Consider the following 11,230-nt stretch of genomic DNA (forward strand, 5'->3'; position numbering starts at 1 on the left):
ATGTTGAAGTAAGAGAAAAAAGTAGAGTGAGGGAATTAATGAAGATAATCATAAAGGTATGGGGAAATGAATACATGAATCTTTATCACAAGTCTACAGAAATGAAGAGTGATCAAATTCTATCTGCTTATAATATCAAAGATGGCTCTATTATCAAAGTTAAAGTTTTTGCTGAACCTCCTAACGAGGAGCTAGTGAGTGTTGTTAAATTCCCAAAGAGAGATTGCACAAGCAGCTTCAAGTCAATGGAGAATAACACAAAATTAAGTAGGTTTTCTTTGGCTTCATTGTGTTTTCTGAGGGGTATGCCTGAATGCCTCTCTAGTTTTGTGTAATTTATTTGTTGTTCCAAACTGATTGCAAGCAATGATTAGAAGCATGTAACTTGCTTCATTTGTTTGTATGAATAAATATTCCATTGACATATACTCTTTCAAGTTATTCTTTTTCTTCCTTGATATGTTCAGGCAAGAAAGATACCGGAGAATTAAGTAGCCAGACCTGACAAGTTAAAATGCAATAGTATAGAAAAAAACTTACCATGTCTAATAGGCAGCCCGGCACGCAAAGTATTTGCGTTTATGCAGGGTCGGGAAAGATCCGCACCTTAAGAAGGTGTGATGTAGGCAGCCTACTCTGATGCAAGTATCAGTGGCTGATTCCACGGCTTGAACCCGTTGTATTGGTCTAAATTTGGCGACTTGGTAATAGTAGATAAACGGGACAAAGGACGGGGTCGACCACGGTGTAATAGCGGGAAGCCGTCCTAGAGAGGGTTGTTGTCAAGGACGAGCAGCTGAAGTGAAGAAGTAACGGTAGGATAAGTTCAGATATGGACATGAGGAATATTCCTTCGGATATTCCTTGTTTTGTACTTTTTAGGGTTTCTTGAAAATATCCTTTATAAATAAGAAGAGATAGAGAACAAAAGGGGATCTTCACTTTTCATGATAAGAACACTTTTGTAAATAGTTGACAAAGAGTTATATACAACTATTGTCTTGTTCACTAACTACTTGACTCAACATATATTATTCACTCTCTGTTTGTTAGATCCGAGGATCACTGATCCATCCTTACTTACCATTCTTCCACGTTGCTGTCAGGTGGAAGAATCATCTAAGCCACATAATATTTGAGTGATAAATTTTCTCTTATTACATTTATTGCCATTGTCTACATTTATTGCATGTTCTTATCGTTGTATCATTCATTGTTAATCATTGAGCTCATATATGATATTCACTACCCTTAGACATCACCCGTACGATTGATATCCTTCGACATTAGATCTGGAAGTCATTATATTTAACTAAGATTCATCCTCTGCTTTATCATCAATTAGTTTAACAAAAAGCTCAATACTTTTTGGTCAAACAATTTGGCGCCGTCTGTGGGAAGTTTTTAGTTAAAATTTTAGTTTCTTCTAGATCATAAAAAAGGGACAACCATCTTTTCCTCGTTTGCATGAACTAATAATGGCAGGAAAAGGAGATGAAAGACAGAAAGCAATAATGGGTGCCACTACCAACTGTCACACCTCCTTTTGCCTATCCCCGGAAGGGGTATAAGGGAGTTTTTCCAATTAAAGTGATAATCGAAACGGGATTGATTATTAGATTCTGAGTCGCCACTTGGGATAATTTATGGTGTCCCAAGTTACCGGTTTAGAATCCCGAATCGAGGAAAGATTGACTCTATTTTATAGTCCGCGAACACAGAAGTCCGGATAAGGAATTCTGTTAACTCGGGAGAAGGTGTTAGGCATTTCCGAGTTTCGTTGTTTTAGCACGGTCGCTTAAACTATTATAATTGGTCTATTATCTGATTTTAATACATGTTTTAGCCTATGGTATATTTTAACTCATTAGCCGCTTTTAATTAATTTTGGGAAGTTCCAACGTTATCTAAAACACATCTTGAACCACGCTACATGAAATGCACCCGCGGTCCACGACACATTTTATTTAATGTTGTTGAGAATTGGAGTTGGGTCACATGAAATGCACACCCGAGTTTAGGAAATTAATTTTAAAATAGCGCGCCTAAAGCAACTACGCGCTTTCAAGTTAATAACAAGGTTTGCGAGGGCCATGGAAAGTTCAACTAATGGCACACCTCGATTTTTAAAGAGTTAAAATTAATTATCCGAGGGCCATGGGTTATCTAATTTTTGTTTATGGCACACCTCGAGTCTAATTTTAAAGGATATTTGAACTACTCTTTTGAGGGCCATAAATTATATGTTTCATCGATATGGCACACCCCAATCTAATTAAAAGAGTCTAATTAGTTAAATAAGACTGAGGGAATTCGAATGTGTGCTAGGTTAATGTTCAATCTAATCCTAATAATTAATGAACCTGCACCAGGCGGAACCAAGTGTTTAATTAATGGAAACGGGCGGCCGGCTGGGCTCAACGCAAGGCCCAGCACTGAATTAAAGATGGCCATTTCACGTTGATGCATATCAAAGGAGATCCTTTCCATTAAATAAAAAGAAAATCAAATGCGTTCCCAAGCTACTAGGTATTCAGCAGGTTGCTTCTCATATGCCCAAATTAAGATCAATCACTATTAAGAATTGCGACAACATAAAAACAAAGCACCAAATATGAACAATAATGGCGAACATGACCTTAATCATTTGCTATAGTCAATTATCACATGAACCTGAATTTGAAACTCCCCATTAAATATACCAAACTTCATACAGACAGAATACTATATGGATGCATAACTAAAAAAAGAAACAAATCATGCAGGTTCAATGACCAATCTTAACCTATCATAAAATGGTTCAGCATCTATTACATACAAACTATCCTTAAGTGGTATTAACACTTAGCAGGGTTTAATCCAAAACACTTTGTTCATACCAAAATACAAAGTTAATATACAATTCAGACCTTAACACAGTCCGTAGACACCATGATCCCTTAGGATAGCAAGACCATTAAACCCAACAACTTTAAACAAAAGAAAATCAGCCCATGACATCTTAGGACTAGGCATTCAACAAGAGAAGTTTTTCGACAAAAAAAACAAATCCAGAACGATAACCTAGAGCCCAAAATCCAACCCTAAGATGAGATACAACTCTAAGAACATGAATGATCACGATAAACCATAAATATACTAAGTTAATACTGAAATTTCTAAAAGACACAGCTAACATTCAATAAAAGGAAACTAGTATTCATCTTGAAATCTCCAATCGATTACATAGCTTCAAACTTGAATTTCACACATTCATAGGGGTCTAAGAAGTACCTGAATGCAGTAAAAACAATAAGAAAACAGCCTTAGGTTAGGAGGAAGCAAGCAGTAGTAGATCAGCAACAAGGCAAAGAATTCAGTCCATGTTTGGAACCCAGAAACATCAAATACAGAGAAAGATCTTTTTGAAAAACCTAGAAAATCAACCAATTGACCAATGGAACAGTACCCCTGGACCCTTTTTGTACGTTTTCTGATCCTGAGGCTCTCTCAATGTGTGTGTATTTAGTGTTCTAGGAAAAGAAAGTAAGGCTGGAAGATATTTCAGCCGTTTCTAGCTCTAGGTCCTCTGATCTCTATCTATTTTCTGAGAAAGCAATCTTACATAGAGGGATTTAGGGCAGTAGAAATGAATTCACAATTTTCATAATTACCCCTTCTCCAATTTCCTTTTTGTTCAACTAGCACCCTAAACCTTAAACCCAATTACTAAACTACCCATTTCCCTCTTTCCTAGAAGCTTCCCAATCAGTTATAGCAAGATTCCCTTGGCCAATTTCCCTGAACTACCCTTTAAACTTCTGTTATTTACCCTCCCAACCTGAACCAACTATGGGTCAGGCCGACCCAAACAAAACAAAATCCTAGGGCTGTTGTTGGGATGGGTCAAAAATAAACCAAGGGCCCAAAACTCCACCCAGCCCATGAGTATTCTGAAACTCAAAAATCTGACCCAAACAAATTAACACTCACACGATGGCCCCAACAAAACTCAATCAATTTTAATACTAACTATGAAAACAAACCGAATTAATTCTTTCCTTTTAACAAGAATTTATCCAAGATTAACTCATGGCTACTGCTTATAAGAATTCAAACTGATTAAAAACGGAAACAGAGAGAAAAAAAAGAAAAAAAAAAGAAAAAGAAAGAATGAAGATGGAAACAAAAGCCGGGAAAGACATGGACAAGGAATACCTAAGGTCGGAGACAAACGGGCTTGAAAAGCTTGTCCGGCAGCTTCCGATTTAACCCAAAATTAGTATTAATCGCATGTTCTCTTTGAGAACAAACGAACAATACTAGTTTCAGGCCCAATCGTTCATAGAAACTTGAAGACTTGAAAGATTTCCTTTTCTTCGTTTTTAGATCTGACACTGACCCGATTTGGTGAGGACTTGGGGAGAAGAGGTGGTGGATTGAGACTCAGGGATGAATGGTGGTTGTGTGGTTAGATTTTGGTGGTGGTTTGAGCTCCGCTGCCGGCCGGAGATGGTGAAGAAATTCAGGGCGACGGGTCTAGGGTTAGAGATGAGGGCTATGAAGTGAAAGGGGTGTTTGGGAACTGACTTATCTCTGGGGAATTTGGATAGTATTATATGATTTGGATGAAGCCTCCCTGGCCGTTGGATGATGGACGACGAAAGGCCAGGATCAATTTGACATAACTGGACTCAAAACGACGTAGTATCGCCCCCAGACTACGTCGTTTCAAAGGTCTTTAAAGACTAATAACTTGGACCGGGTATGGGGTAATTGGGCCTGGATTGGGGGTGTATTTGGGCGGATTTTCAATTAAAACTGGCCCAATTCCAAGGTTTTACGACAAATTCTCAATTTCCCTTTCCCCCCCTTTTTTTTGTTTTCCTTTTATAATTAATTAACAACCCAAATTAACTCCTAAATTAAAATAATTTGCCAAATTAGGCTAATTACTCATCTAGTATCTACAAAAAATTAATTAACTCCTAATTTAAAAGAAGGACTACAAAATTTAAAATTAAAAAGTTACCATGCAAAATGAGTTATTTTTGTGACTTTAATCATTTTTATAAGACAACTAAATTGCTAATTAACCTAAAAATGTAGAATTAAATCCTAAATGCGAATACAATATATTTTTGTATTTTCATGAATTAAGCAAAATTAAACATGCACAGACAAATGCAAACAATTAACAAGATGTTACAAAAATCTACGAAATTGCAAATAATGGGAAAAATTTATTTTTCTTGAATTTATGGGAGTAATTCACATAGGGCAAGAATCACATGCTCACAACTGCCCCTCTTTGCCCGGAAACACGAAGAATTTTTGCGCAAAGATAAAGTGAGCGGATACGAGCGATTTTTTCCCATTTGAATACTCCGTGGGAAGCATTTTTGAAAGATTTGACCGCACCCTGCTTCCGAGGTTGCCTATATATCCTTGGATATAAAGGAATCAGGTCAGTGTAGTTCGGGAAGTTTCGGTAGCTGGGACTACCATGAAGCTGTGATTTCACTGTTGCTGCTGCTGCTACTGCTTACTGAACTCCTTATTACACCAAGACAAAATAAAAGAAACTAGACTAAACTATGATCTATGAATTACAAGAATCCTATCTATTCTTCTTCAAACTTGATCTTGCAGTTTCCACTGCTTTGTTGACTTGTACTCTCCAGGTGAGATTCCTTTGTTGCTGTCTTGAATTGTATTCTAAGGTGCTTTCCCTTTATTTTTCAGGCGGGCACCTGATTGCTGAACATGAATCGTCTTCCTTCCAACATTGCTGCTTTTCCTTTGTTCTCCGGGTGGGCTCCTGATTACCAACACTTGAATTGCTGCTTCCCTTCGTTCTCCAGGCAGGCTCCTGATTACCAACACTTGAACTGCTTCCCTTCGTTCTCCAGGTGGGCTCCTGATTACCAACACTTGAATTGCTGCTCCCCTTCGTTCTTCAAGTGGGCTCCTCATTACCAACACTTGAACTGCTTCCCTTCGTTCTCCAGGTGGGCACCTGATTACCATCACTTGAATTGCTTCCCTTCGTTCTCCAAGTGGGCTCCTAATTACCATCACTTGAATTGCTGCTCCCATTCGTTCTTCAGGTGGGCTCCTGACTACCAACACTTGAACTACTTCTCCCCTTCGTTCTTCAGGTGGGCTCCTGATTACCAACACTTGAACTGCTTCCCTTCGTTCTCCAGGTGGGTTCCTAATTACTAACACTTGAATTGCTGCTCCCCTTCGTTCTTCAGGTGGGCTACTGATTACCAACACTTGAACTGCTTCCCTTCGTTCTCCAGGTGGGCTCCTGATTACCATCACTTGAATTGCTGCTACCTTTTGTTCTTTAGGTGGGCTCATGACTACCAACACTTTAATTGCTTCTCCCCTTCGTTCTTCAGGTGGGCTCCTGATTACCAACACTTGAACTGCTTCCCTTCGTTCTCCAGGTGGGCTCCTGATTACCAACTCCTTTGAACCTTGCTGCTTTCCCTTTGTTCTCCAGGTGGGCGCCTGATTGTTGGACTCCTTTGAACCTTGCTGCTTTCCCTTTGTTCTCCAGGTGGGCGTCTGATTGCTGAACTCCTTTGAACCTTGCTGTTTTCCCTTTATTCTCCAGGTGGGCGCCTGATTTCCGAAACTTGCACTGCCTCCCTTTATTCTCCAGGTGGGCTCCTGATTGGTGAACTCGTTCGAACTTTGCTGCTTTCCCTTTGTTCTCCAGGTGGGCGCCTGATTTCCAACACTTGCACTGCTTCTCCTTGAACTGCTTCCCTTTGTTCTCCAGTGGGCTCCTGATTGCTGAACTCCTTTGAACCTTGCTGCTTTCCCTTTGTTCTCCAGGTGGGCGCCTGATTTCCAACACTTGCACTGCTTTTCCTTTGAAACCGCTGCCTTTGAACTTGATTACAACAAAACAAACAAAACTAAAGAAATTTTCCTGCCCCAGTTTGATATCGAGAACATTTGTGAGTGTTAATCGAATTAAATCTCATCTTAAGAGTGACAACTTCAAGGCTAAATTCTACTTCCTAAAGGTAAAACTTTAAAACTAGATCCCATTATCCAGGAGGGTCCTGAGAACTTTAAATTAATCCCATTATCCAGGAGGGTCCTGAACACTTCAAACTAAATCCCATTATCCAGGAGAGTCTTGAGAATTTACGGTCAAACCTATCTGGTACTTGCTTTTTCCTTACGGAGGGCTTCTCCGCAACAAACGAAATTTGCTGCCCCTGTTTCAAATCAAAGAAAAATATTGTCAGTTTAAAATGTGGTGGTTAGTTTGTGGCATTCTTGCTGAAGGTGGCTCTTCCCTTGCCGTGCTTTGCTTTGACTGGTTGCCTTGAATTGGCCAAGAATTGTTTGACCTTCTGATTGATCCTCAACCGCAGGACCCTGGATGACCCGAGTGCTCTATACCCAAACCGTTGTTTTACATTTCTGACCTTTCTATCTGAACCTCTGCATCTCCCACGAAATTACTAAACCATTCCACCGATTGAACTTTTACTGACACTTTATGTCCCGCTTTACACCATACTATCTCTGGCATGTTCTGGCCGCACTGTGCTTTGTGCAATCTTGGAAGTTGGTAGTGAGCTTTGAAATCCTTTATTATTTGCTTAAAAAAGCTGACATTGGAAACATCTTAGAGAAATAAACCTAAAAGAAATGAAATTCAATGACTTTGGGAATTAGAAATAAGGAAGAAAAATCCAAAACTGGATGACTGTTTGAAGGGGAAAAAGAAAAGAGACTTATCTGAGTGGAGCAGCTGGTACCAATAATCATGACATGCATTTCGGATTAATCAGCCCAGTCTGTCTAACCAATCAACTTTCAGTTGTCATACTTTGCCCCAAGATCTCCATAGCTCAATTTCTTTGCCCAATCACTGACCTTGTTCGGCTTGTAGTGCCCTGGAGGGTTTTCACCGACAAACCTCTCTCATTTGTTCATCTCTCAACTCACTGTCGCCTTACGATGCCCGTGAGGGTTTTCACCAATAAGACTCTCTCATTTTTTATTTCTCTTAGCTTTAGTCGCCTTACGGTGCCCGTGAGGGTTTTCACCAATAAAACTCTCTCATTTTTTTATTTTTCCTGCTTAGACTGGAGTGTTGCCCCTGATATGAATTACCTTTACTTGCTTGACTTGGCCTCTCTCGAAGACTGATAAGAAGGTCTTTCTTTGGACGTAATGTGGGCTTTGGACAGCGTTAGAAAGAAAGGATATCAAAAGGGCTCAAAACAATTCAAATGGGTTCAAAATTATAACTTTTGGAATCTGGTTTCTTACACCATCCACAACTTCTGCCCCAGTTTCTTTGCTTGGGGACCTTTGAATTTTTATTTTGATGGGACCGAACCGTGAGGCTGCCTACGTATCCTTAAATGGAATCAGGTCGAACATAGTTCATGAAATAGGAATTGCTTTGTGGTTGTTACTTCTCTTTTTCTTTTCTTTCCCTTTTCTTTTTCTGTTTCTTTTTTTTTTTTATCTTTTCCTTTCTTTCCTCTTCCCCCTTTTTTTCTTTTTCCTTTTTTTCATTCTTTTCCATTCTTCCCTTTTTCTTTTCTCTTCTCTTTTCTTCTTTTCTTCTTTACTGCATTTCGCTACTGATTCCAAAAGAGGGGTATGAAAGGAAATAAATAAGGCTCAAAGGGGTAACAAAGGATAAAGTGTTTAGATAGCAGAACAAAATGCCTTCGTCATTCTAATCTTCAAAACATGCCAAATACAAACAAACACAATTTAAACCAAAATAAATCATACATAATATCTCTTGACTGCATCAGAGTTGATAGACATGTCTACACATTTGCCTTCTATATCTGTCAAATACAAAGCACCATTGGACAACACTCTTGTTATAATGAACGGCCCCTGCCAATATGGGGCGAACTTGCCTTTTGCTTCGGCCTGGTGTGGAAGGATGCGTATCACTACTTGCTGAACCACTTCAAACTTTTGGGGACGCACCTTCTTGTTGTACGCTCTTGCCATTCTCTTTTGATACAGCTGACCATGATACACTGCTGCCAATCTTTTCTCATCAATCAAACTCAACTGCTCCAAACGGGTTTTGACCCACTCATCATCATCATTTTCGGCCTCAGTAACAATCCGAAGGGAAGGGATTTCAACTTCTGCGGGTATCACTGATTCAGTGCCATATACCAATAAATAAGGAGTTGCACCTACTGAAGTGCGAACACTAGTGCGATAACCCAACAAGGCAAAGGGCAACTTTTCATGCCATTTCCTGGAACCTTCCACCATTTTCCGAAGTATCTTCTTTATGTTCTTGTTGGCTTCCTCGACTTCTCCATTCGCCTTGGGGTGATATGAGGTGGAATTGCGATGCGTAAACTTAAACTTTTGGCATACCTCTTTCATTAAATGACTGTTGAGATTCGCACCATTATCTGTGATGATCACCTTTAGGATCCCGAACCGACAAATGATATCTGAGTGAACAAAATCGACCACTGCTTTCTTGGTCACAGACTTGAAAGTTCTAGCTTCAACCCACTTGGTGAAATAATCAATGGCTACCAGAATGAACCTATGCCCATTGGATGCTGCTGGCTCAATTGGTCCAATGACATTCATGCCCAAGCAACGAAGGGCCATGGTGCGGACATTGTGTGCAATTCGGATGGCGGAGAATGAATCAAATCTTCGTGTACTTGGCATTGATGAGACTTGCGCACAAAACTGATACAATCTCGCTCCATGGTGAGCCAATAATAACCTGCTCGGAGAATTTTCTTCGCCAGAACATACCCACTCATATGCGGTCCGCAGACTCCGGAATGTACTTCGGACATAATAGCCGTGGCCTGTCTAGCATCTATGCATCTTAACAATCCAAGATCTGGAGTTCTTTTATACAAAACTCCACTGAAGAAAAATCCACTTGCCAACTGTCGAATTGTTCTCTTTTGATCCCCCGTGGCTTGCACCGGATATACCTCTTCATCGGGAAAATAAGTTCTCAATGGTTCATATTCTTCATCCATCGGGTTCTCGGCCAAATGATCGGCCAACGCTTGGGCTTTCATCGCAGTCCGAGTCACATAGATAATGTCAAACTCTGTGAGCAAAATCTGTCACTTCGCAAGTCTCCTTGTGGGCATAGGCTTCTGAAAGATATACTTTCACGAATCCAAGCGAGAAATGAGGTAAGTAGTGTAAGATGACAAATAATGCTTCAACTTCTATGCTACCCAAGTTAGGGCGCAACATGTCCTTTCATGGTGAGTGTACTTAACCTCATAAGATGTGAACTTCTTGCTGAGATAGTAGATGGCTTGCTCCTTCCTGCCATGCTGACCCAACACACAACCAAATGAATTATCCAGGATTGTCAAGTAAAGAAACAAAGGTCTCCCTGGTTCCGGTGGGACCAATACAGGTGGGTTTGACAAGTACCCCTTTATCTTATCAAATGCTTCTTGATACTCATCAGTCCACTTGACCGCAGCATCCTTTTTCAGCAACTTGATGATAGGCTCACAAGTTGTCGTGAGCTGAGCAATAAACCTGCTGATGTAGTTCAGCCTCCCTAACAGATTCATCACCTCAGTCTTGTTCCTTGGAGGTGGCAATTCTTGGATAGCTTTGATCTTTAACGGGTCTAACTCAGTGCCTCGACGGCTGACTATGAATCCCAATAGTTTTCCGGATGGAACACCAAATGCGCACTTGGCGGGGTTAAGCTTAAGATTGTACCTGCGAAGCCTTTGGAAAAATTTCCTCAAATCTCCGACGTGGTCGGCCTGCTGATTTGACATTACGATCACATCATCCACGTAAACCTCAATCTCCTTTTGTATCATGTCATGGAACATAGTAGTCATTGCCCTCATGTAGGTTGCCCCAGCATTTTTCAAACCGAATGGCATTACCCGGTAGCAATAAGTTCCCCACGGCGTGATGATGCCGTCTTTTCTGCATCTTCCTCATCCATTAAAATCTGATGATACCCTGCATAGCAGTCCACAAAAGATCCAATCTCATGCTTGGCACAATTATCGATCAAAATATGGATATTGGGTAGTGGGAAGTTATCCTTTGGACTTGCTTTTTTGAGATCATGGTAATCAACACACACTCTAGTCTTGCCATCCTTCTTTGGTACTGGCACAACATTAGCTAACCAAGTGGGATATCGTGTGACCCGAATGACCTTCGCGTCCAACTGCTTGGTAATTTCTTCCTTAATCTTCACACT

The sequence above is a fragment of the Nicotiana attenuata genome, unplaced genomic scaffold, assembly GCF_001879085.1.
Source record: "Nicotiana attenuata strain UT unplaced genomic scaffold, NIATTr2, whole genome shotgun sequence".
Taxonomy (NCBI): domain Eukaryota; kingdom Viridiplantae; phylum Streptophyta; class Magnoliopsida; order Solanales; family Solanaceae; genus Nicotiana; species Nicotiana attenuata.